The sequence below is a fragment of the Felis catus genome, chromosome B4, assembly GCF_018350175.1.
Source record: "Felis catus isolate Fca126 chromosome B4, F.catus_Fca126_mat1.0, whole genome shotgun sequence".
Classification (NCBI taxonomy): domain Eukaryota; kingdom Metazoa; phylum Chordata; class Mammalia; order Carnivora; family Felidae; genus Felis; species Felis catus.
Window position 1 is genome coordinate 111,803,329 of NC_058374.1, and position 27,012 is coordinate 111,830,340.

General features: G+C 40.1%; 1 protein-coding gene across 5 annotated transcripts in view; it reads right to left on the reverse strand.

The window, feature by feature from the left end:
* ATP2B1 (ATPase plasma membrane Ca2+ transporting 1) overlaps nucleotides 1-18,672 on the reverse strand; it is a 128,566-nt gene extending 109,894 nt beyond the window's left edge. The window contains exon 1 of one of the 5 annotated variants that reach the window (XM_019835324.2): nucleotides 18,281-18,672. The gene's annotated coding sequence lies outside the window, so the exon portion shown is untranslated. Of the gene's footprint in view, nucleotides 1-17,657; nucleotides 17,784-18,280 lie in introns of those variants that run through there. The other 4 variants (XM_006933920.4, XM_003989101.5, XM_023257292.2 and 1 more) reach the window with 4 other exon arrangements.
* Between the last annotated feature and the right edge of the window lie 8,340 nt (nucleotides 18,673-27,012).

The window sequence follows — 27,012 nt, forward strand, 5'->3', positions numbered from 1 at the left end:
CATATCAGAAAACATACAGCCTAAATTTATTTTTGTACCAAGAATTAATAGCCTTATTTCATCCTAATAAGGCTGCCAATGCTAAAAACATTTCAAGCACACTTATTTTGAAATTTCCTTTAGAAATTTCACTAAGGTCACTTTTTCAAGAAAATATCCTTAGGGCACTTGTGTGTCTCAGTCATTTAAGTGTCACACTCTTGGTTTCAGCTCATGTCAGGATCTCATGGTTCACGGGATTGAGCCCCGCATCAGGCTCTGTGCTGACAGCAGAGAGCCTGCTTGAGATTTTTTTCTGCCCGTCCCCCACTGGAGCATGCGCTCTCTCAAAATAAATAAACTTAAAAAATATCCTCAATGGCAGCAAATCTTCATGTTTTTAAAGATCCATCGTCAAGAATAATTTTGTAAATAAGTTTCATTAATAACGTGACTGGGTGGCTTAGTTGGCAAGCATCTGACTCTTGGTTTCAGCTCTAGTCATGATCTCACAGTTCATAAGTTCAAGCCCCGCATCAGGCTCCATGCTGACAGTGAGGAGCTTGCTTGGGATTCTCTCTCTCCCTCTCTCTCTCTGCCCCTTCCCTGCTCATGCACTCTCTCTCTCAAAATACATAAAAAAAAACTTTAAAGAAAGGTGGATGGCTCACACTATATGTTATAGGGACACTGGCTAAATAATTGCATCACAGTAACTTGTTTATCCAAGGCAAGTGTCCATGAAAGATAATTTTGTAACATGGAACTTCCACTGTGGATTCAGAATGTCAACATCCTAAGCCCAAATGACTTGTTCAAATTTTTGAGATAAATTCAACCGAATCATGCTTTTTAAAAAACTAATAAACGTGTTTTACCATTTATTATTTATCACTTATTACTTTTGACCTCTGTGCTTTCTTGGGTCTTGCATGTAATGTTTTTCTACTACAGACCTTAACTTTTTTGCCTAGATAGCATGAGAAATATCACAATTCATTGACAATTACTATTTCCTCCTAATATTGCTGGTAGCATAAGTTCTCCCATTAAGATCAGTATAATATCAGGGGCACCTGGGTGACTCAGTTGGTTAAGCATCTGACTTCAGCTCAAGTCATGATCTCCTCATTCATGAGCTTGAGTCCCATGTCGGGCTCTCTGCTGACAGCTCAGAGCCTGGAGCCTACTTCAGATTATGTGTCTCCCCCTCTCTCTCCCTTTCTCTCTCAAAAAATGAATGCAACATTAAAAAAAGAAAAACACATCAGGATAATATCAAGTCTTCATTGTTTGTCACTTTAAATGTGTGACACAATCTTCCCACAACCTAAGCAGAACTAAATTTAAATTTGGCTTTTCACAGTCAATATTTAGAGTAAGAATAAACCAAATCCCTAGCCTCTTGTATATTTTTCAAGCCTTAGGTGAACAGATAAGCACTTCCTTCAACAAGATTCACGCAAGACCATTTTAATTCCAAGAAGAAAAAATGTACCTTTCGACATTAATTTAAACCTCTGGTAACATGTCAGCGGCCCAAAAGCGTATTAAAGCCGAAGCAGCAGGTGTCTAGGGAGTTACAGTGGGCCCATCACATGCTTTCTCTGCCATCGACATGTGGGAGGGTAAACTGACCCAGGTCTCTACCTACAGGGAAAGGAGCCATCACCTTACTTACAGGGCTGCTATACAGAATAAATGATATCAACTGCTATATGCAACACATTTCTTACACAATCCTTCCTCATTACTATACAGGAAAATCAAATGCTTTATTCTCATGACCTCAAATACAAAGCCAGTTAAGCCAAATCCATTTTCTTTAACGAACACAGTGGGGTCTCAAGTCTGTGACTGTTACTAGGGGCTCACACTCGTCATGTCAAAAGCACTTATTTATTCAGCAGAATCAGGTTACGAGATATTTGTCCTAAGCTGAAACTTAGCCTTAAAAAATTTAATATTTTACATAAAATCTTCCAACAACATACCACAGAATTACGGTGGACAACTTTCAAAAGTCAAACATAATTAAACTGGCAAGTAATCACTGAGGAATACCACTCATTTTTTAAAGACCTACAATGTGCCAGGTACTTTGCTGGTCCTGAGGAATGAACCAACCTCATTCCCTTGAAAACTCTACCTATGGACTTACAAACAGACACTGATAATAAATTATATTTTAGAAATACCATATTTTCCTGGCTCAAATATATTTCAGGAATCATTCTTTCCACTTCCCAGCATTTTTAGCCCATGAAATAGATCCTTTACCCTTTTTTCCATGTTGAATTGGTGGGAATTTGAATCCTTAATTTTTCCTTTTTTAAAATATCTTTCAAAAATCTACAATTAAAAAGTAACACTGAAACCAAAATCTAGTTTTTACACAGACTGCTTGTCACACATCAGGCAAAGCAGTTTTTTTAAAAGGAACAGAATTTGCCACCCGTCAGATAATCACACAATTATCAAACTAAGGGTAGTGTTTCTCTTTTACGAATTAGCACTCCAAGTTACGATTACATTAAGGACAAAAAAGACATAAAAAAACATAAAGACCATTAAAAATAACCTTGAGGGGCACCTGGGTGGCTCAGCTGGTTAAGCATTGAACTTCTCCTCAGGTCATGATCTCGGGCTCCAAGAGTTGGAGCCCCGTGTCAGGCTCTGTGCTGACAGGACAGAGCCTGGAGTCAGGTTCAGATTCTGTGCCTCCCTCTCTCTCTGCCCCTCCCCCACTCATACTGTCTCTGTCTCTCTCTCAAGAAATAAATAAGCATTAAAAAAAATTTTTTTTAAAAACAAAAGTTTGAGTTTGGGGTGCCTGGGTGGCTCAAACATCTCACTCAATTTCAGCTCAGGTCATGATCTCAGGGTTCAATTAGATCGAGCCCTGTGTCAGGCTCCACGCTGTGGAGACTGCTTGGGATTCTCTCTCTCCCTCTCTCTCTCTCTGCCACCCCCCACTCGTGCTCTCTCTCAAAATAAATAAACGTTAAAAAAAAAAAGTAACATTGGGTTTAATCAATAGGAAATACAAACAAAACCTATATATTTCACTAAGTTTCAAAGTTATGGGTCAATTACAAAGACATTAAGGAGCCTAAGATCATAGAACGCAGGTTATAAAAGGCAACATGTTACCATGCTACTCTTCATCAATTGCCAAAATGATTTACATGACCTGTAACTCAGAAAAGGCTTAGACTCGGATTTTTCTGTACTGAAGAGAGTGGAATACGCCTATGATATGCTTCTGTTAGTTAGTAAAAGTGTTTCTGCATGTGTATTTTTCATTTTACTCCCTACAACTACTATTAGATCAGTTTATTTTCTAAATGATGTTTCAGAATCAAGGAAACACGCTTTAACAATTTTTTTTTATGTTTATTTTTGAGAGAGACAGAGAGAGAGAGTGTGAGTGGGGAGGGGCAGAGAGAAAGGGAGACACAAAATCTGAAGCAGGCTCCAAACTCTGAGCTGTCAGCACAGAGCCCGACACGGGGCTCGAACCCACGAACCGCGAGATCATGACCTGAGACAAAGCTGGACGCTTAACCAAAGGAGACACCCAAACACCCAGAGGAAACACACAGTACGAAGTAATGGCCACACAGACATGGAAGTGACCTTGCCTAGGGAAGCTGGGAGAATGCTTCATCAAAGAACTGACTCAGCGCTTCCCGAAGGAAGAGCAGTATTTTGTAATGTGAGGAATTCAGGCAAGGGGAATGTGATGTGCAAAGTGTCACAGAATAATGAACAGGCTGGTATGACTGAAGGTGATCATTGTCATGGCAGAGATGGGGCAGCACAGGTGGCTCAGAGTCTAACTGGACACACATGAATCCAGTAAGTGCCGGAAGGAAGCTTCTAATTTTCTAGATGAGCTGGGAAGGCTTCATCTTCACAAAGGAGTTCCATAAGGAGTCCCAAAAGATGACTGGTCCAGATGGGAAGAGCAGCACAGAGCTATTGTTTTTGAATAAAATTTTCCATGACTGTTTTTTAATAGGTTTTGTGAATTTTTATTTTTGGTTTTAAAAACCTCCTTTTCCACTGTCAAATGTCAATTTTCAATTCTTTCCTGTAATACTTGCACCTGCCTCTGAACAACCTTTGCAGTTTCTCCAGTTTTGGTTTTATCTGCAGTATGCCGGGAAATCAGTCATCAAAATGTTACAGGAATATTCTCAAGATGCTAGAGAACACACCTAGTTAACACCTAAAGTTGAAGTGAGGCACTGAGAGTTCTTATGCATGGACTTCTGGCTTCTGAGAGGACTTTCCTGCCAATTTCCTGGTTCTCCACTTGTTTTACATGGTTCAGGAAGACAGATAAATAATAGCCTTCGGGCTAGGAGGGAAATTACCCTACTCCTTCTCCCTATTCTTCTAGTCTCCTTCCTCCTTCATTCCTTCCCAATCAGAGGCATTCTAGATAGCAATTAGTTCAGTGATCTGCATTCCACAACAAGACCATTATTCACTGACCTCAACACCGCAGAATGCCATGATAGAGTTATTTTGGTACATTTTATCCTTTTACACCTAAAACTTCTCCAAGTAACTAAGAGGTAGCACTTAAGAGAAAAAAACAACACCTGGTTTTAGTATTTAAACACATACATATTAATGTATAGCTACTAAATGTTAAAAAGTTACAGTCAACTACATACCTGTCCTATTCTCCTTCCTTTACCACATCCCACTTCTGTAGCTGTCACCTTAAAGTTCTCAACACCACCATAACCCAGCAACTTTTGAGAAAATTCTTAGTGTACATTTGCAGCTTTCAGCTAAACAGTGATCTGTTTAGACCCCCCCCCCCCCAATCACTCAAAATTTCTTCCTTTTCAACTCCTTGGGGCATCTGCCTCATGGAGCTACCTGGTATTGAATACAGTGGAGAGGCATGGCCAAAGAATCTCTTCAAAAAAAGTTTTCCATCCCTTTGGGACCAAGATCTTCACCAATACAGCCTCCCTTCGTGAAACATTCAATTTGAATCTACAGATACCCAACAAGAATGGAGACTGTGAGGGCAAGTCCAAGATGATGACACAACTCAGAACTGATAGCCTGGCTCTGTACCTTGACTCCATGCGCAAATAAAGGAGAGCTCCACACAACTCAAAAAACCTCCAAAAGTAATAGTGACGGAAGGACAGCGATCACTATCAAGAGTTCTAAAAATAGCAAACGATGGTAGCAAAACTATTGAGGTTTGGAAACTTGACAGCAGAGTCCAAAATGCCTTTCTTCTTTGTAGAAGAAGAGTTGGAAACAATATATCCCCATTCATTACAGGAAGAGATCAAAGACCAGGAAGGAGACATGTGCACACACTTAACATCGTTCCCTGGAAGCACATGGCACCTGATGAATCACTGCATAAAAAAAGAAACTGAGAAGGAACACTGGACACTGCGAGAGGCAAACTTAAAGCTCTGCTTAACAGTGTCTCTTCTTGACAGGTCGCAGTTGTTACTGTCTAGCACAGTGATCACATAAATATTTTTTGAAGGAACATATCTATCCAAAATCTTAAATTTTCCACTCAAAATCTGAGGATTAAAAAAAAGAAAAGCCAGATACGATGTCATAACTAGAGCCTGCTAGGACACTATCCTAAAACTCTGAAGTTTTATTTTATAAACAGTACAGAACCTCTACTAATGAGGATTAACTCAACATACATTTGCACTTAAAAGTTTAACGTTAGATTTTTGTAGTCTTCTCCTCTATTAAAGAAAAGATATATTAATCTGTAAAGAAACATTTTAGGAAAACTTTATGTACCACTGGGATTTTGAAATAAGAGTAACACACATTTCTATGGGCTTCTTAGTATTCTATTCTACTTAGTAAAGTCTATCTATCCTACCCTCTAAAAGCAGGGATGGTGGAACTGTTTCAGAAAGGATTAATTTTATACAGCATAGTTATAACAAAGTATTTCTCATCTTCAACAGTGTCATTCAGCTGACATATTATTTAGCAGAACTTAAAAGAAATAGTGCCTTGTGATAAATTCTCACCACAAGCATATTATGGTTTCTAAGGAGAGAAAGAACAAGCATTTTACTGGAGTCCAATGTCAGTGGATTCATGCCCAAGACAAGACCCAAGATGCTCATTCAAGAGTCATTAAGAACCTTACAGGCAGAAGGCATTGTGCCAGGGGTGAGCAACAGTAAGATGAACAGACCTGCTATCAAACTGAGTATCACAAACATGTAAACAACAACAAAATAGGAGTCTTTAAAAATGCTGTGAGAATTTGATAAAGCAAAGCAAGGACCCAGAATGAATGGCATAAACTGTACACATAGCAAGAAAAGACAGAACCCCAAATACCTAACCAGAAGAAAAATCTTAATGAAGAGATAACTACCAAAACTCTTTAAATCCAGTAATTACAAAGGAAATAATCAGAGATGAAAATAAACTATAAATAAAGGTGTTTGTTGAAGGATTATTTAACATAAGAGAAAATCTCAAAACCCAAATATCCAATAACAAGGAAATTTGCCATAGAATGGAATACTACAGTGTTTAAAATGATGTTAATGAAAAAAATTTAATGACATGAAAAAATATTATAGCTTTTAAAGGCACACAATTATACCTACACTACCTCAAGCATGTTAGTAAGTGTACAGATTTTTTAAAGGATCAAAAATAAACACAAGCAGGATCATGAGTGTGTTTCATTTTTACATTGGTCTATATTCCCCAAACATTATACCACCAGTGTTGTTACATCTTAAATTGGTAAAAAAAAAAAAAAAAAAAAAAAAAAAAAAAGTTATGTAAGTCACTGCATTTTAGGATTTTCCCTTAAATCCATTAATAACTCTTTCCATTTTCAGTAGTATCTCTCACCCCAAAATTCCACAGAACCCATGCTTTAAACAGATTAATGTTTATAAAGGGTATAGAACAATACCTGGCAGGTAGAAAGCAATACAGTGGTGTTCACTTTATTCAATTATTCTATTATTTTTTTTTATTTTTAAATTTTTTTTTCAATGTTTTTATTTATTTTTGGGACAGAGAGAGACAGAGCATGAACGGGGGAGGGGCAGAGAGAGAGGGAGACACAGAATCGGAAACAGGCTCCAGGCTCTGAGCCATCAGCCCAGAGCCTGACGCGGGGCTCGAACTCCCGGACCGCGAGATCGTGACCTGGCTGAAGTCGGACGCTTAACCGACTGCGCCACCCAGGCGCCCCAAGTTTGCCATTTTAAATATGTGCAGTGTACTGTACATCAATCATTCCTTAATGGAGCTGTAACAATTTTTTTTTTTTTTTTTAATTCTGAAAGAACAAAATAGAACACAAACTAAATACGAGTTCTGGATTCACACGTGGGACTTTCTGACTATGGAGTTCACTGTAGGGTGCGTGGAGATTATTTATTTATTTATTTATTTTTGGACAAACCCTCACACAAGCACAGAGCCAATGCCAGAATCTTTAGGTCCTTTCTCCAGAGGTGGTCAGAGTCCTCAGAGAAGACAACTGTAAGTCTAGCCAGCAGCCTGAAAGCTAAGTGAGGGAAGAAGGCTGCAGATCTTAACATAATATGTAAACTCACACATTCTCACATTCCATTGTATTTTTGGTAGGGAGCAGAGTTAAATGCCAGTTATATTCCACTTCTTTAACTGGAAGTCTTAGATAAATACATTTATCGAAAAGCTAGATCATTTTCATGAATGAAACTGCCTATCACAGACGAAACATCAAATGATGATAAACTAGTTACAAGACAAAATTAGAAGGCAAACCTAAAAGAATAAAGAATTTAAATGGTTGAAAATCTGGGGCAGAGTGGGGAGAGAAGCTCTACAATGGCCATTAAAAAAACTTTAAGTCAACACTTACAAGAAAAAAAAAAACAACAAAAAAAAACTCCTTGACCTTCTATTTTTTACTTTTTTGGAGGTAACAAAGAAACCCAGTGATTTACCCAAGGTCACTTGGCTTTTTACTGGTGAAGATAAAATTCAAATTTAAATCTGGAGCGATCTTAACATAACATCACAGAGTAAAAACCGAAATCAGAAGTTTTAAGTCCAGTCACCCATACCATAAAGACACAGGAATAGTCTGAGAAAGGTGGGTATTCCTAGCAAAAGGAATGATGTGGCAAGAGGTCCAGAGGCAAAAGCAGATCAGGTAAGTTCCAGCATTCAATTACATATATAAAAAGAGCTGAGTTTAATAAGCTCAAACGGGAGGTGAATTGAAACTTTACTCTAAATCCACTCTGTGTTCAGGGAAGGATTGCCTGATAGATGTTTGTTCTTCTGATACCAGACATTCAGAGGATCTGATGCTAGGTTATCTCCTTTTCCTAGACTCTGCCATCACCTCTTTCCCATGTCACAGACTGACCTTCCTTGTTTTCAGTCCTCTCTTTGCATTATTGCCCTTTAACTCACAAGTTCTCCACCACCATGGTACTAGTGTCAGGATTGTCCAAAGACCCTGGCTTGTGATTTACTTTTTTTTTTTTTTAAGTTTATTTATTTTGGGGGGCAGGGCAGAGAGTGAAGGAGACAGAGAGAGAATCCCAAGCAGGCTCCACAATGTCAGCAAGGAGCCTGACACAGGGCTTGAACCCACGAACCGTGAGATCATGACCGGAGCCAAAATCAAGAGTCAGATGCTTAACCAACTGAGCCACCCAGGCACGCCTGTGATTCACCTTTTAAACAAAGACTACTTAAAGCATCTTTTACTTCATTTTAGGCATAAGTAAGGGAGAAAGAATTATAGCAAAAAACTGAAAATCTCACATAACTCTAGGTCCTAGACAGGTAGCATGGAGTAATGTGCAAATGTCATCCATGTGTGTCCCAGGAGGAAAAGATCATGCCCTAACCCATTCCACTTTTGCTAGCTTCACTGATTTCTGCCTTCACAGATTCTTTTTATTTTTTTTTTCACTATCAAAACCATTCTACACTCTTTAGATAAGCAATTTTAGTATGATTACTATTGCCATGTTAAAGCAGGAGCAAGTCTCAGAATTCCTTCAATAATACCTTACCAATAATTAGGTCTATACAATTTAAAAGGGCTGGAAGAACAATCACTGGAAAATGAGCTCTGGAGAGAAAATTTTCTCAAGTGTTTTTTTTTGTAATATAACAGCTTACATAATAACTCTATATAAATCTATATTAAATTGCTTAAATGTTTGACATTATAAGTTTATGTATTACATGAACATTTAACAGAAATGATAAAGTCAAGTAAAGGCTTTCTTTTCTTGACCTAAGGAAGGCAGTTAGTATAACTACACTATGCTTTAAACTTTAACACAGACCTATACCTATACTTCTTCCTGATGCCTACAATGATCCTGCACCAGCTCATGAGCTAACAGTTCCCTCTCAGTTCATGGAAAAGAAGTCTCTCTTGAAAAAATTAGAACCTGCAGTAAACATACATTTAAAAACTTGGCTCCAACAGGGGCACTTGGGTGGCTCAGCGGATTAAGAGTCCGACTTTGGCTCAGGTAATGATCTCATGGTTTGTGGGTTTGAGCCCTGTGTTGGGCTCTGACAGCTCCGAGCCTGGAGACTGTTTCAGATTCTGTGTCTCCATCTATCTCTGCCCCTCCCCTGCTCATGCTCTCTCTCTCTCTCTCAAAAATAAACATTAAAAAAAAAATGTTAAAAACTTAGCTCCAACAGTATTTCTATCAATAAAGAACAACAACAAGGGTATCACGGTTTATACTTTAAACAATATGGGCTTCAAATTATTGCATTTTACATCATGCAATAAATATGCTAATGGACTACAGATCCAACAAACACATCTGAAGAACACCCATCGTGATGAAAGAAGTCACAGAAATAATGGAAAGATGAAATTGGTCATTTTACAATATAAATTTTTGCTAATGTAATGATTCATTACAATCAGAATAAAACCTAAAAGACTAATTACTAAACTGAAATTAAGAAATGGAGGACTTCCAATATAGAAGATAAATTCTATTGTCCCAGCAACATTCTGTGGAATATGGTTGTTTTCCAGAAGTAAAACAGGTTGTCCTACAAGTCAACCTAAGTTAAAACTACAAAGGGAAGGGTCGTCTGGGTGGTGCAGTCGGTTAAGCATCTGACTTCAGCTCAGGTCATGAACTCATGGTTCATGGGTCCGAGCCCTGTGTGGGGCTCTGTGCTGACAGCTCAGAGTTTGGAGCCTGCTTTGGATTTTGTGTCTCCCTCTCTCTCTGCCCCTCCCCGGCTCATGCTCTGTCGGTCTGTCTAGAGCTCTCTCTCAAAAATAATAAACATTAAAAAAATTTTTTTTAAATAAATAAAAACTACAGGGGTAAAAAGGCTTTTTAGAAATTTACCAAGAAAAATTCCTTAACCTTATCTGCTTTCCCTTAATGCAAGCTACACAATATCGAAGTCCTTAATCAATATGCCAAAAAATACTGATTGGACATTTGCTAAAGTTTTATATATCCTCAAGAACCCATGTTCTTATCTCAACTCCTCTATATTATTTCCAAATGAAATAATGACTAAGACAAAAAGGATTCGTAATAAATGGAAGTGTATGACCCAGGCTACAAATGCAGAGAAATTCAGACAAGAAAATTAATGAGTGATGATTGAGAAAGGTAGACTAATGCTGAGTTCTGAAGGATGGAACACTTAGACAAGAAGATCGAGGCTCCTATCAGGTGAGAGGAAAAAACATAATGACAGCAAAGGTAATGAGAAGGGTGTATATGGAAGACTGCCAGACTGTGACTGTCACAGAGTGGGCAGTGGACAGCGCTAAGTTACTGCAGCACTGTTCTCAGCTGCAGGAAACGTGATTCCTAGTGTGACCTACGCGAATGGCACCCACCAGAGGTGTACAAAGTGGTGATTCCATTAAGTAGCATAGAAAAGTGGGGATCCTTTTAGGTAATATAGAAAAGTAACAGGTGGGATGATCCACTAAAAGGGATTCTGTGAAACGGGAGCAAAACAGTAAACACATTTACAGAGATTCAGTCCATGTGAGCACAGCAAAGGACGGGAGAAGAACCAAAGGGAAAACTGCATAAACCAGCAATCTTGGATGTTGGTTTTGCCCCTCTACCCTTATAAAACCCCTATTAATATTTCTTAGAACCAGCATTCTAACAGACACTTTGGAAAATACTGAGCTACTTTACAAAAGGCCTTCAAAGTCAAGGTGCGTGTTGATAAAGAGAAAAATGAGGAACCGTTAAAAGTTTTAGTGACGAAATGACAGCAGGAAAGCTTTTTAAAAACAACAAAAAAGTTCTGGCACAAATATGAAGGGTAGATTAAAGCAGCAGATCTGAGCATTTTGAGAGTAAAAAAATTGTTTAATGTCCTTCTGGGAGCAAACTCACTGAATTAGTACAGTGAACAATAAATCCACAGTTAATAACGAAGTTATTTAAAAAGCATCTTTTAAACAAGCAAATCCTTTTTAAGATCTATTTTTCAGAAAATACAACTTTTTCTCCTAAAGTTACCAGGTTTTTACAGTAGTCATACCAGTTTACAGGTAGGCAGTATAATCTCAGATTTCACAATGTAAGCAAGCACCGGTCCATTCAAAACTATCCTTATTCTTTCCCCCAGAGGCCCAGGTGACAGTAATATTAATACAAAGCAGATATCCCAGATTTTGAGATACCATATTGTTGTAAGTTATTGTACCTTAAAATACCAAATAATGTTTTTAGCAAAGAGTTAACTAAAACACTGCATACTGTTTAAAATAGTTAACACTATCCTAGGAAAATTTTAATAAGAAATAGCTTCAAAAGAATATGGTTAACAGTTTACGCATAGTTTATCTGGATCTCTCTGCCAAACTCTTTATTAGTTTCAATTTCTACAGTCATTTGTAAATTATAACGCATAATTCCTAAATATATCCTAAAGCACAGCCAATAAGTCTAACTTTTTGGAACAACAACAAAATGCTCAACACAGTCTTGAAATGGATTTACTTTTCAATTAATTTCATTATAAAATGTATTTTAAATACAGATATATAAGCTATTTACCATCCTGTTATAACAAAGCAAAAACAACTGTATTTTAAGACTGGTTTTAAATAGAAAGTAATCCATATGTGGTATATAATATTAGATAAAATAGTTTAAAAAGTCAAATCAGTTTACATCGACTGGACCTTATAGTAGAGGGCTAAACAAACTGCTGTACAAATTGTTATTTAACATTTAAGTAAAAAGAAAAGTAACTTGCTTTAGTGCACAGAATAGTGAATTATCAATTAGTCTTATTCATATTCTTGAAAAATCATTAGGCACTAACCTGCTGCTTTTGAAGGAACAGCTGCTTGTTAACTGAAATTCTAAGGACCACTACTTATCCACCAATGTACGTCCTTTTAAGGAACATACAAAATTTTTCTTTCTACCAAAAAATAAGAGCTAGACTAAGCATAAATATACAGTACTGTCCTGACATAATATGCATTATTTTCACAAAAATAAGTCCCCATGTTCAAGTCATTTGGAAATGGCAGACACTGGGGCATGAAAACAAAAAGAATGTTCTTTGTCTAGGAGTTTACATGTAATAATAAGTAACTTAATAAATAATCACAGATGGAACTTCTGAAAGAAGACAGTGAACAAAGATAAGAATATTTTCAATTTACCAGGTTTACAACTGTTACAAAACCCACCAAGTCCACAAATCAAACCTGGCTACAAGAGTCAAAATTGTTTGAAAGCACTAACTCTGCTATCTTCCAAGTCAAACAAATCAATGATGCCCTTCTAATTTATAAAGGCATTCCTACTGCATCATATAATTTTAACCTAGTTATAAATTTAACATGTTTCTCAAAATACAGACTACTGGGTCCCACCCCAAATGTGCTGAATCAGAACTGCAGGGGCAACGCCAGGGAATCTGCACTTTGAATAACTCCCCCAGGTAATCTTCATGCACACTAATGCTGGAGAACCACTACTTACTTGCCTTGTCAGATTTATAAAAAGCTTTTGTATTTGAGGAACTAAAATCCCCTTGTTTGGGACCTTTGTAAAACTAAATGGCATTACAAATTAATATTTCAAAAAGACTCAGGAAATATATATGTTTGACAGAAAAACAAGTGCATTAAAAAATTACAGCAGAAATTAAAAGAAACTTGTAGCATAGGCCATTTTAACACAAGATACAAGACACCCTTAATCATTTCAAAGACCAACAGGTCTTTGAAAACAAAATTCCTTACTTAAGAATGATCCAATCCACAATATTAAAAATACAGTATTTCAAATATGTTCAAATACATTTTACTGAGCTGTTAAGTAAATCAGAGTATGAACTGTTTACATTATACCAAATATAAGCAATAGAGTATATGTATAAAGTTAAACCCAAACAAATCTATTTATATTACACTATTAAATTTATTCTGATCAGAAACTGATTTTTCATAAACTTACATAACTTTCACAAACTTACATAAAAACATGTATAATGGAAAGAGCAATGGAGCAAAACCAAGAAGCCACCTCGAGTCCAGTTCTGGCTAATCTAGCTGTTAGCTATGTGACTGTGGGGCCTAGACAAATCAGTTTACCTAACTGGGGTGGGGGGGGGAGGGACTACCGATTTTACTCATCTCACAGGATTATTTATTGTGGACTCAAATGAGGTAGTAATGTTATATTCTGAAATACTGTAAAGCACTTTACAGACTAAAAGCATTATTACTGAGAGCAAAATCTGAGAGATACTATCTTTAGGAGCTTGCTGTAAAACAATGAAGAACATAAAAATTACCTTTCAGGTTCAATTAGATATTGGACATTAATTGTGTATTCTGTAAGTTACCAGTAAAATTCACATAAATTCACTTCAGTTACCTGTGTCCCCATTTATAACAGATCTATTTCATGTGTAAAGATAGAAATGAAATTAGATGGGTCACCAATTGATAATTGTCAGTATTGGTCACTGAGTATATCATTCTCTCTGTACTTTCTCATGACTGGCAATTTCCATAATAAAACTTTTTTCAACAAAGCAACAACGTACATGCGTGTTTATGTAAAACACTTGTAAAAGCTAAAAAAGAAATCTTTTTAAAAGTTCTCTTTCCAAATATTTTTCCCATAACTACTCTGTATCATTTGCTTTTGACGTTACCACAGATTCTATATATTCCAAAACAAGCTACTCACATTACCCTTTTATATATCATGACACCGACTAGATAATAACATTCCCCTCCAACTGGGCAAGTAAAATCTTATCCAAGCTGCAAAAATTTAATTCTTAGGTTTTTGCTCCCTGATCTTTACTCCTTTATGTTTTTGCTCATTTGTTACAAAATTCAGGAATTAAAAAATGAAAACAAACCAATTTCAGCTGCATGTAAATGCAAAAAAGTAAGAAAGAAAGGGGCAAATACTCTTTTTGTTGTTGTTGTTGTTAGTACATAAAAGAGTGACAATTGTAACTGGCCATTCCTCTTAAAACCTGTTGACCTATACAACTCAGTTCACAAGGTAAGAGACTGTTTCATCCAAAATTAAGTTAACATGTCTGTCAGACAAAGGAATTTGGTAAATTTAACCCCCAAATTGAAGATTCTATCAAATTATGCATAACAATGTATAATTACATATATCAACCTAATTGCTCAACTAATGTCCTTAACATGAGGCCATGTTCCACAGACTGAAAAAGCATAAGCCACTCTTCATCTCAAATTTTGTGTTCAATTTTAACTTAATGAAACATCTGTAGCTGAACAGCTTATGGTTTACAGTAGTCTATGAAGAAACTGCAAGTGTTCAAATTAAACCTTAAATACAGATAGAAGGGCAATAATATCTTGTGGTTGATGATGAAAACCATTTGGTAATATCCACACACTCAGTCATTCATTACATGAGCTAAATCTTTATTTCTTCATATTACATCTGTAGTAATAATTATCAAAAAGTATCCTGTGCCTAAAGAGACAGTGTACCTTGAATTTTTGATCTGGGGGGGGGGGGGGGGGACAGGGGGGAGCAAGTGGGCAGGGAAGGGAATCTCACCAATTCAACTGTCACTACATCATTTATTTCCTGAGCATTAAAAACTCCATTTATTTTTGTATGAGATGCATTTGAAAGGAGCCATATATAGAAACCACTTTTCCCAACATGGTCTTTAATAACTTTGAATGTAAGAACTCCTGCTGGAAGTCCTCATTTATATCATTTAAAAACAAGTAACTGTAAAACTTGCAGTAAAACCATAAAAGGCAAGCTGTTGCAAGATGAAAAACAAAGAAGAATTACTAACTTTACTCAAGGTTAATAAATTTACAGATTTTTTGCATCTTTACTGTAAAATCTGTTAATAGAATATACGCCGTATTAAAAAAAAAAAACCAAAACACTTGCAAAACCACTATCATAACGGTAGGTACCTTTATTTGGTGGCAATAGCTCATTTTAAAGATCTATTTACAATGCAGCTATTTCCTTATTTCTTTTCCTAAGTAGGTCCAGACTATCATTACTCCTATTATCACAAGCACAAATCAAAACTAGTTTCTCACCTCATATCTCAGAATCCTATATTAAGTCACAAGCGTCAATTAAAAAGCAGTATTTCCCATAGAATGGCAGGAACCCCCATTAACACACAAAAAATTAAAGACAATTTCACCTTAACATCTAAATGGAGATGTCATAATGATAGCCGCAACAAAAACCAAGAAGGCGTACTCTGAATTTTCACCATTTTAATAAAAAAAAAATCACGAAATTTTAAATTAAAGGTGGCGCTCTGTCCTCAACTCACCCATTGTGACTCACTTTTGCAGACTATATGGTAGGAAATAACAGTTACTTTTCAAAGATCTTTGCAGTTACACCCAAACCAAAATCAGGACAGAGATCCACCCTTAATTACAGCAATTTAACTGTCTCGTCCAAAGCAAGGTAGAAACTAAAACGTCCCCCTGAAATCATAGCTAAGTGAGCCCATTTCATGTACTAGTTTTCAAAGATTCCCTTTAAGAAAAACGTTTCTATCTACTTCAAATTTGAACTCACCAGGGTGGAAAAGAAAAAGGTGGGGGCGGGGGACCCAAATGAAACGCACCAGTAAAAAGCAGATTCTCCTCCAATCCCTCTAATACCCCCAATCCGCCTCCGCCACACGCAAGGACAGGGAGTCGGAGGAAGGCTAGCGGCAGGGCAAGCGGTGAAGGCCCTTTATTGACTCACGTGGGCCACCATCCAAAGGGTTACACACCCTCTGCTTGAGGACAGCCTCATACAAAGCAGATCCTTAAAAGTACTTCTTATTATAAAATACACCCACGTTGAGCAAGAGCTTTATTTTAAAATAAGACTGTCCTCAGGTGGGGGAGGTTAAACACAACAAAGGCTTCCATGTTGAAAGACAATCCAGATATATGCATATACTTACACACATATGGGGAAAAAAATCCATATAACTAATTCATCGTGAACAGCAATCGATACTAACAGGAGCCATTAGATTATTAATAAACCCAGAAAAGTAGCATGCATAACAGCCAAAGGTGACTGCTGTGCTCTAACCCCAGGGAAAGGTAAAAATTTGCGTGTGGTATAGGGTCCAGCCCTCCCCAGATTTAGAGACCCTCTTTGACTTCCCTTAGCACGGCCCTCCCACCCCCAGCTCGGCACCAAGCACCGTTGCACCGCACAGGATGCGAGCTCTCCCAGCGCTGCGAGTCCCGCAGAAAACTGGTGAATGAAATCCGCACGGACACCAACCTGGCCAGTGACCGCGGCGCAGAACCAGGGGTCGCTAACTAGCTTAGCCAAAGATTCTCCTGCAGGATGGGATAAAGGGAGCACACCCCCACCTCCGCAACTGGAATGCGGTTCTTTCTTACTGACCCTTTCCAAAGGGGGAGTGGAGGACGCAGGGCTTGTGGGTTGGTGTTTGTTTTTCCTTTTAAACTAAGTCCAAAAAACCGAATCGGAAGCAACCGTCAACATCCTGGGGGGGCCAGAAGACGCCGGGAGAAAAGCGAGGCTGCTCCTTAGCTCCCCGCGGAATCACCGTCCGGTGTGACAACGCATCAATCAACCAGCCCCGGCCGGGTGACGAGTAGGGGACCCCGCTCTCAGCTCGCGGAGCGCCAGTGGGGCCGAAGCTGGGGATTAGAGGGTGACCCTCCTGGGGCTTGGGGAAAGTGCAGGGCACCGCTGCCCTCAAGGTCACCACACGCCGGGGCGGGGGCGGCCGGCAGCAAGATGGGCTATGGCGCGGCCGAGGCGGCTGAGAAAAGCCAAAGAGCTGCGGGTGTAGACACGAAGCCCCACCGAGCCCCGTCCCTCGAGCTCTGGGCGGGGACTCCCGGCCGGTCCCGGCGCTGAGGCGCACGCCGAGGAACCCGCTCACCTTTATGATCTCCCGGGGCGAGCGCGGCAGGAGACAACCTGCGAGGGGCGCCCCGAACGCCCCCGCCAACTTGTCCCGATTGCGCCGCAGTCCACTGAACACCCAGCTGTCAAGACCCCAGCCGCGACGCCCCGACCTCGACGTTCCGCCCGGCCTCCCCCGCAGGTGACCTGACCCGCCGCCACCGCCGCGGGCGGGCGGCAGCCGCCACTCACCTCGCCCGGCAACAGGAACCATTTTCCGAGGGGGGAAGGAAGGGGAGGCTGCAGGAGGGTCGGGGGGTGGGGGTGAGAGCGGTGAGGGGCAGCGGGAAGCACGGAGAGTGGGGCTCGGTCCTCCGCTCGTCCGTAGCCGACTCGCAGGGCTCGGGGCGCCACGCGGAGGTGCGACTGCACCTCGAGGATGAGGCGGCCGCGGAGCCCAGAGGCTCGGCGTCCACCAGCCGGGGCTCCCTACTCACGCTGCACTGCGAGGAGGCGGCGGCGGAGGAGGAGGCGGCGCCCAGCCCGGCCCCCGCCCAGAGCCCGGCAGCCGCCGAGTGGCCGCCCGCGTCCCCGCAGGACCCGCCTCCTCGGCTCCGCAGAGCCGCACACAGGGCGCGCCGCGCTCAGCACGGGCAGCTCCGCCAGCCTCACGCCGCCGTCCGCAACAGTAGGGGCGGGCGGGGTGCAGCCCCCTTCGTGAGCACCGCAGCCCCGTCCGCTCCAGGCGGGGTCGTGGCGACAGGAGAGCGGACGGCCAAGCACGAGGGGGATGCGCAAAGCTTCGGGCAGGGGCCCCGTTTGCACCGGGTGGCCCGCAAGATTGCCGGGGTAGGCAGGGGGAGGTGAACGCTCACCCGTTCCGGTCTGGCGCTCCCTTCTTTCCACACCCACACGCCTCCCGCTCCACGCTGGCGGCGCAGCTGCTCCCGCTGCCACTGCCGCCGCCGCCGCCGCCGCCGAAGCTCGCGCCGCCGCTGCTGCCGCCTCGGCTGGGCGCGGTCACGTGACGCAGCCCGCGGGGAGCCTGGGGGCGGGCAAGCGCGCGCGCGCCGAAGTAGCTCGGCTCGAACCGGGGACTAGGAGCCGAGCGGCGTGGAGAGGGCGTTTAAGGGGAGGACCCAGCGAGCGCGTCCCCGACAGGCGAGCGCGCGCCCGACGATTAGAACTTGCCGCGCGGTCGGGAAAGGGTGTCCGGAGTGAGGGGCGGGGGACAAGCGCCTCCACACGCCCCTCCCTCTCTTCCTTCCCCGAGAACCTCGGTCGGCCGCTGCCCCCGCCCCCTCCCGCTCTCGCCTTTCCTCTTGCTGCTGCCTGCGATTGGCTGAGAAGCTCTGACGTCCGTGTTTCCATGACGTATCGAGGCGGGGGAGGGGCGGCGGGGGAGGAGGGGGTGGCTGGAGCGCAAGGGGCGGTGACTCCGTCAGTCACTCACAGCTGCCGTTTGGGCGCGGGGCCGGTAGGCTGCCGCGAGTGTGGAGGCAGGACGGCGAGGACTGCCGCAGGCGGGCGCGGGCACTCTTCACCTGGGGCCCCGGGCCCCGCCCGAACCACCCTCAGGCCTGCGCCCCTCTAGAAGCCGGGAGCTGGGCCGGCGGGTGGGCGAGGGCGAGCGCTCCTGGCGAGGACAGGTTAAGGCTGACCCCGCGCCAGCGGACATTTGAGCGGCTCCTCGCCGCGTCTCTGCTCCACTTCGTACCGGACTCGCTGCCCGTCCCGGGCCGTGACGCACGCGCCGGACGCCAAAAGTGCCTCTCAGCTCGCTCGCTCCTTGAGGAGAGCCCACTCCCGCGACGGGGGCGGGGCGCCTCGTCTCCGTTCCAGTCGGTCGGGCCCCAGACACCGGGGATCCCCGCTGCAGCGCCCAAAGGGTTAACCCAGGCATGTCTCGGGATCCGCGCTTAAAATCCCCATGTTTTCGTTTTGGGTTTGCTTTTCCTACCTATACCCAGCCATTGGCTCTTTTAGTTCACTTTGTAGCATCTCGACCCAACACCCTTCTTTCGTGTGGGTGAAAAAAAAAAATGGAAAAAAAAACCCACACAAACAAACATCGGGTAACCTGCGGGATTTAGAGGCTAAGAAGTAACCTGCTTTGATCCAAATTTCAAGAGATTTTGCAAGTTAATAAAAAAAGAAACCACTCATAGAGACATCTACTTTAAAAATAAAACTGTTTTTCCTTCCTCCAACACATGCACACTTGTATGTAAAGATTTGTCTTACCTAAGACACCGTGTTCCATCTTCCTCCAATTGCTTCTATTTGAACTAACCGTCGCCGCTCGTCCAGAGACCTTAGCAGTGTTGTTTTCAATACCACTTAATCAGAACAAAAAGATAAGTTCTGCGGAGTCTCCTCCCTTCTCTTAACTCCAGGACTGGAAAAATGAATATTTGTAACGTCTTCTTAAAAGCATACAAGCGATGCAAGACTTTATTATGTATGTTCACTCTCTGGTAGCGTTTCTTTTAAAATATTTTAAAGGCTTAGAAACAAAATACGTAAAAAGTTTAAAAAGCAAAAAACGCCCAGTTGACCCTGCTAATATATTTTTTTTTAATCAATTTATGTATCTTACCAGGTTAGACATTACCTTTTGAGCTGTGTGCCCTTGACGTGAAAAATTAGCACTTGGGCAAAACGATAGTTTTTCCTCTCTTCCTCTCTTACCCCTCTCTTCCTCTCTTTAATCACTATTAAGGAATTGGTTGGTGTGGTACAATAGCCCTTCCTGACACTATTTCAAGACTGCTTTACAGAAGAACAGATTATCTTTTCAAAACGACTTAGAGAAATTTAAGAATCATTGGCTTTGGTCCAACTTTTCCTCCAAGTAAGTCGCAATGGAAAATTGAATTATGTATTCTACTTTAATCAAGAATTTAACATTAAAGTAATATAGGAATCATTGCTACACTACACTAGCAAAAATGGATAATAGATTAAATTAGAATCTGTGCACTTTGTGTTTGTTACAATTCCAAATAATAAAATGTATACTCTTAAATTATTGTGGTCATGAAAAATTACTCAGCATCTTCATTTTAAGACATGATTTCAATAGAGTTTTCATTTATGGAGATTATATACATATATATCCTAGAACATATTTGTATGCATTTTAATGAAATATGAGTCACACACACTGATATACTTTCACTGTCATAGTCAAGATGATTGTACTGTGTAGTTTGGTTTTTATATTTTGATTCTTCAAATAGCAAATACAGGCTGAAAGCAATATAGAAATAACTGTACACATTACATAAGGAAATTCATTTTTTTCTCTAACAGGTTTATTACTGAAACCACCTTAATGACAATTCTCAATGTAAAAGTCAAGAAAATATTTCATTGCTTAATTAGCACTTCCTAAAAATGGAACTCCTTGAATTCAAAGATGCCACTGTGTAAGATTAAACCATATTCTCCCATTTAAGACCTCATGTATCCCATGGATTTAACTGACCTAGAGATCTATCAGTGCATATTAAGAATAATAAAATAATGTGGGTTTTTTTGTTGAAATACCTATTTTACAAAGTTCTTTTAATGCAGTTTGAATATATGACTATCTTTTTTTAGTTACAATGCAAAATTTATAAAGGTATTTAAATCCTATGGCAAGTTACTATTTGGGGTATTAACATTATTTGAAGATAGGCCATGTGTTCAAAATAACAATACTCTGCAAACTATTAAAGTACGTGACATTTGGTGAGGCAAGTCAAAACTATTGATTATTTTCTAATAAGTTGATCAATTCAACATGAACTAATCATGTATAACTCATAGACAGTTTTCTAAAATCTTCAATGTAATTGAGCATAAAGGGAAACATTAAGATCTTTACCCCCAAGGATTCTGTCACATGCATCTAGCAATAGGACAAAATAAGACATATCAACAGCAGCACATATTTAAAACCATATCATTTCCCAAATTAGATATGCGAATATACAAGTTCTGATTTTTACAGAGTGCTAAAGAGAATTGACACGTGGAGAGAAGCATGAGAGGAGAAATATTCAATGCTTCATAAAAAATAGTTGTATGTATTCTCAAATTCCATTAACCTGGATCACCAGAGAGAGATGTCAAGAGAAACATTACTTAACTGAAAATCACAGAGAACTGTTGTCTATTAGCAACACATTAATTACATTTGCTGAATTCAATGAAGTATGGTTTTGCGTAAGTCTAAGACAGGAATTTTCAAGTCACATAATGGAAAATTTTTATAGGTGAAAAATGCAAAACGGTTAGTTGTCATCTTTTGACAGGAATTATTTAACACCCTGTACTCTTCTAGGTATAAGGCATTTTTTTCTAACCCAAATATTATATAATCTAGGTCATGGAGTATGGTCCTAAATTTAAATTCCAGAAAATCAAAAGAGGAAAAGCTCATACTCAAATGTTATTGAGGAAGTTTTCCTAAAAGAGGGCTTAGATTTGACTGGTGCCACAAAAGATATATAGGATTTAAATTAATGCAAAAGAAGACGGGCAGGAGAAACGCTTGGAAAAGTACCAGGGTATTAACAAGTTCACCACATCCATTTTCCTATCTTTTCATTAGCCATGAAACATATGTTTACTACCTTTGATATTCTTTGCCTCCATACAAGGAACTCATTTATTTTTCCTTAAACAGTGCTGAGTTATGGTGTATCATAGAGTTGTTGTGAGGGTTTGGCCAGATATTTATAGAAAGCTCTTAACAATGTTTAGGTGTAGTCAATGCTCAATAAATGTCACTATTATTCATCAGCACCATTCTTTATCCCTTACTACCAAATAAATGTACTACAAATTAAAACGTGTATTTTTACTTTAATTACTTCATTTTAGCGAATAGGGGTTTATTATTCTCACTTGACAAGTCCAAAGATAGGTGATGGTATGATTGATTCAGCTGCTGAACACAGCCATCAAGTATCCAGGCTCATAGCTTTCTGCTCCACCATCTCTGGTGAATGCTTACTTCACGATCTCTTTATGCTAAGACAAGGAAAATCAGCTGAATTTTTTTCCACATTTGGAGAATCTCACATTTTTTGGATTTTTTAGTGCTTATATTTCTATAATTTTTATTGTTGCACACCTTTTCTTTGACTCTCTTGTTTTTTATGCCATTAGAAGGTGCAGCTGAGTCACCTGTGTGCACTTACCAATGCGGATTCCTGGGGCCATACTCACGGAGCTTTGATTGAATTTGTTCAGAGTGGAGCCAGTGAATACACATTTTGGACAGTTCCTTTAGGTGATTTTTGAAGCACCTTACTATCTCTTTCCCTCCATTGTTATAATGTTCTTTCGTGTGTCTTTCGTGTTCTTTCATTGGTTCTTCTTTCTCTTTCCCTGGCTAGTTCCAATACTAAATTCCTATACCTGAACATTTTTCTGTGTGTTAACGTCTATAAAGTTCACCTACTTTCATGATTCAGCACCTTGAAGACAAGAATAATGTCACTCATTCATTTAACATTAACCAATTGTTGATCCTGACAAGTGTCCTCTCCGCTGACTAAGGTAGGAAAACAAAGATGTCTATTTAGAAGGCATTAGCATCAAGGTGACAGTTCTGGCACTTAATAAGTGCTTAAAACAAAAATAGATTGACATGAATGAATGAACAAGTGAACTATCACCTCTCCAAAGAGGAATTCTAAATTTATACCCATTGCTTTGCTCTTTTTTTCTGATGACCCAAGGGAACTTCTTTCCGTGTCAATTTTTCTTTCTTACCAATAGAAATATTGGAAAGAAGCCAATTTACCAGTCATCAAAAAACAAGTCACTGAAAGTCAATTTTTTGACTATGTATTTTTCATGGCAGAGAAGAAGGAGGGCAAGGGAAGTCAGAGAAAAATGCTGGGGAGTCAGAGAAAAATGCTGGGGAGTAGGCAGGAGCTAAAGCAAATAAAGAGGATTCACCTTGAAAATAAAAAGAACCTCTCTTTCTCTGATGTAGAAGAAGACACACAAAAGAAGTGAGAAGGAAAGATAAAATTTGAAGCTTAGAGTAAGGATGACATAGGCATATACGTGGCATCTTAATATTCCTTATATAACAGGTGCTTATGATGATCAGCCAGAATTGAGTAAGGCTAAAGACTGGATGAAACAGATTAAAGAAACTAAAAGATAAAGAAAATGCTTTCCAAGGCCCAAGCAAATTTAGACCAATATAGGTTTTCATGATATTTGCTGGTGACTCAGAGTTGGAGTTTCCCATTGCAGTTACCGTTGTGAAGGAGTCTGGCACAGAGCTTCTCCGTAGGATAGTCATGGGCACCGAAAACCACACCGGATCAGCCTACCAGTGCTACCATAACAAATAACACAGACTGGGTGGCTTAAATAACAAAATTTTATTTTCTCACAGTTCTAAAGGCTAAAAGTCCAAGATCAAGGTGCTCTAAGGATTGGTTTCTGGTGAGGCCTCTCTTTCTGGCTTGGAGAGAGCCACCTTCTTGCTATGTTTTTTACATAGCCTTTCCTCTATGTGTATACGTGGAGAAAAAGATCTTTGGTGTTTTAATCCTTTCCTAATAGTGACTCTAGCCCTATGGGATTTGGGCCCTACCCATAATACCTTTAGCCTTTAGCCTTAATTACCTCCCTAAATGCCCTTTCCAGTTCCAATCACATTACAGGATAGGTATTCAGTGAGTGACTTAGGAGACGATACAATTCACAACATAAACTCATCTGGTGAGCATTTTTCAGAATTCACATATCAGAGTCCTTCCTCAGATCTACTGGATCAGATTTCCTGTGTTATACAACTCCACTTCTCAAATATGTGTGTGTGCATTTGTGTGTATGTGCATTTGTGTGTGTGTGTGTGTGTGTGTGTGTGTGTGTGTGGTGGGGAGTGGATATAGCCAACAAATGCTGGGGGAAATATAGCTAACAATGTTAATATGCAGTACAAAAAAAGAGTAAAGAAAAATAAAGGAATATCAAAAAGTACAAAAAAAAAAAAAAAGAAGAAGAAGAAATCTGTAGTGCTGGGAACAGAGAACTAAAAGGTAGAACAGCCAATATGCAATAAAGCAGATACCAGCCCATGGGGATTACTCAACCTGGAAATAAGTCATAAATGTTAGTGTGGAGTTTTAAGATAGGAGATGTGGCTACACTTGAGTGAGGCTGGAAACTGGAATTGAATCCTGTATGAAGCCAAAATCTTTCCTTCTAGCCAGTGGTATGCTAGTACCAGTTCCTACTATTGGCTTTGCTGGGCTTTTCCCAGAACTCCCACATGTACCTATAAGAGAATCAGTATTTGCATACCTGCCATGCCAAAGGCATCAACTGCCAAAGAGACTCACAGTGGAGTCTAGCCAAGAAAATAGATTTTGCCCTTTCCTTCTCCTCCATCCTCCTTGGCCTCAACACCAAAAGAACTGATGCTTGGAGAAGGGAGGCAAGAGGGGAGTAAAAATGCATAGAGTCAGGGGAGGGGAAAATATCTTTGACTCAGAAAGAGATTCAAGTCTGTAATGGTCATGGGGACTAAGTTTTTATAGTTGAAAGGCCCCCAAAAGTTTTTAACATCTACTTCAGATCTTATTAAAGAATAGGTATGAGGGATTCATTAGATCACGGTTGAAATTAGTTCCAAGAAAAATACCTCATTGAGAGGAGTTGAGGCCATAATTTAGTAGGTGGGCAAATGTCATTAGAATGGAAATAATCAAGTGAGGGAGGTGAAAGAGGTAAAGCAATTGTAAATCACAGTTACATGAAAAACAGCTTAGGCAGTCTTCAGTATATAGGGCTGAGGTGACAGGTGAGGAGTTCCCTTGGGGGTAGAGACAGAGAGGGAGTACCAAGTTGGAAATTTTGTGCCTAAATCTGCTAAATCATTATCACCATGAAAACCTGGCAATAAGCTACTTCTGGTCAGATGTGGCTTCCTATTTCTACTATTGAGACCTAGAAATACGTCAGTCTCTATGAAATCTCATGGTCATGATGGAGAAACTTCTGGAGACAACTTGTCACAGAACCAAACCGTTCTTCCTACTCTGCTTGCCTGGTTATTGTGAGTTGTGCGGTTCTGGACTACCAGCCGTGTGCAGATTATTTGCTTTGCCTTTCTCTTTTGGAACTTAGGTTCTCCAGGGTCTCACTCTTTGCCCTGATCTCTAGTAACTGTGTCCTCTTAATCTGCTGCCTACCCAATTTCTGACCCGAAGGTTAGACTTACTTCTCACATCTATTTATACTCACTTCTGCTTGCTTGTTGCTAGTTTCTGACCTCACTGGCTCATCTTAAACTTGAACTATGCCTGTTTCTGAGAGAAAAGAAAAAAGTCCTGATGGCTGATTCCTTCCTTGTCAAGATTCTCAACTCCTCTGCATTTTTGGCTTTCCCGGTTCCAAATGCTAATCCCTTTATCACTCGGCTTCTATCACACACAATCCCAGCATTTAGAGTTCACTGTGTTTGTCTCCTATCATTTTGTTTCTTATTCACTTATTTTTCTTTTACATTTCTCAAATGCCTTGTTTCAGTGTAAGCTGTATCAATTCACCTGACCATTGAACAAAGAGTTTATCAGAGCAAAGTTGTTTTTCCCAAGTAATAGTACCTTGTTTATAGGACTACAAGAACATGTCTACGCTAAATAATCTGCCAAAAAAGGATGAAGATTTAATCATTTTGATTTAGTAATGTCAAATTCTCTTTGAGCTACCATTATATCGATCAAATAGCATGCATATATTACTTGTATTCATGATAATATTTTTGGGGGTAGTTCTAGTCTGACTAAAGATTGTTAACATTTTTACTTCCTCGCCTTTCTTAAACATGGTGTGTCTTTGTTTCCTATCGTCATGTTAATGCCTGTTTTCCATGCATTTTGCTCTTTTGCTATCCCTTTTAGTGATACATATTGTCACTGTCCTTCATAATTCCTCTTCGTCTTTAATAATAAAATGCTAGATACTTAATACCTTCATATTCTTCCTGTTTCTGTGCCTTAGTCATCTTTTCCCAGATTTTTGGAACTTTATCCACTACTATTATAAACAAACATAATTAAGCTACCTCTCCTATTTAACTCTTTCTAATCTGCAAGAATTCAGACAGAAAACCAGATACAGTGTCATATTCTATATATTTTTTTTGCCTAATGTCTTCCACATTGGACATTTACCGTTAGATTTTTCTTTTCTTTTCTTTTCTTTTCTTTTCTTTTCTTTTCTTTTCTTTTCTTTTCTTTCTGGTTTTTTTTTTTTTTTTTTTTTTTTTTGAGAGAGAGAGGGCACAAGTGAGCAAGGGGCAAAGAGAGAGAATCCCACGAATAGCAGAGAGAGAGAAAGATGGAGAGAGAGAGAGAGCGTGCGTGAGAGAGAAGGGAGCTCACCTGAAGCAGGGCACGGATTCACCTGATGTGGGACATGAACTCACGAACTCGTGAGATAATGATCTGAGCGGAAGTTAGATGCTTGACGACTGAGACACCCAGGTGTCCTACCATTGGATTTTTCTAATACTAGTTATAGATAATTATCTACCTGTATGTATGTGTGTGTGTTTCTTTCTAATTCAAACGATATGGAC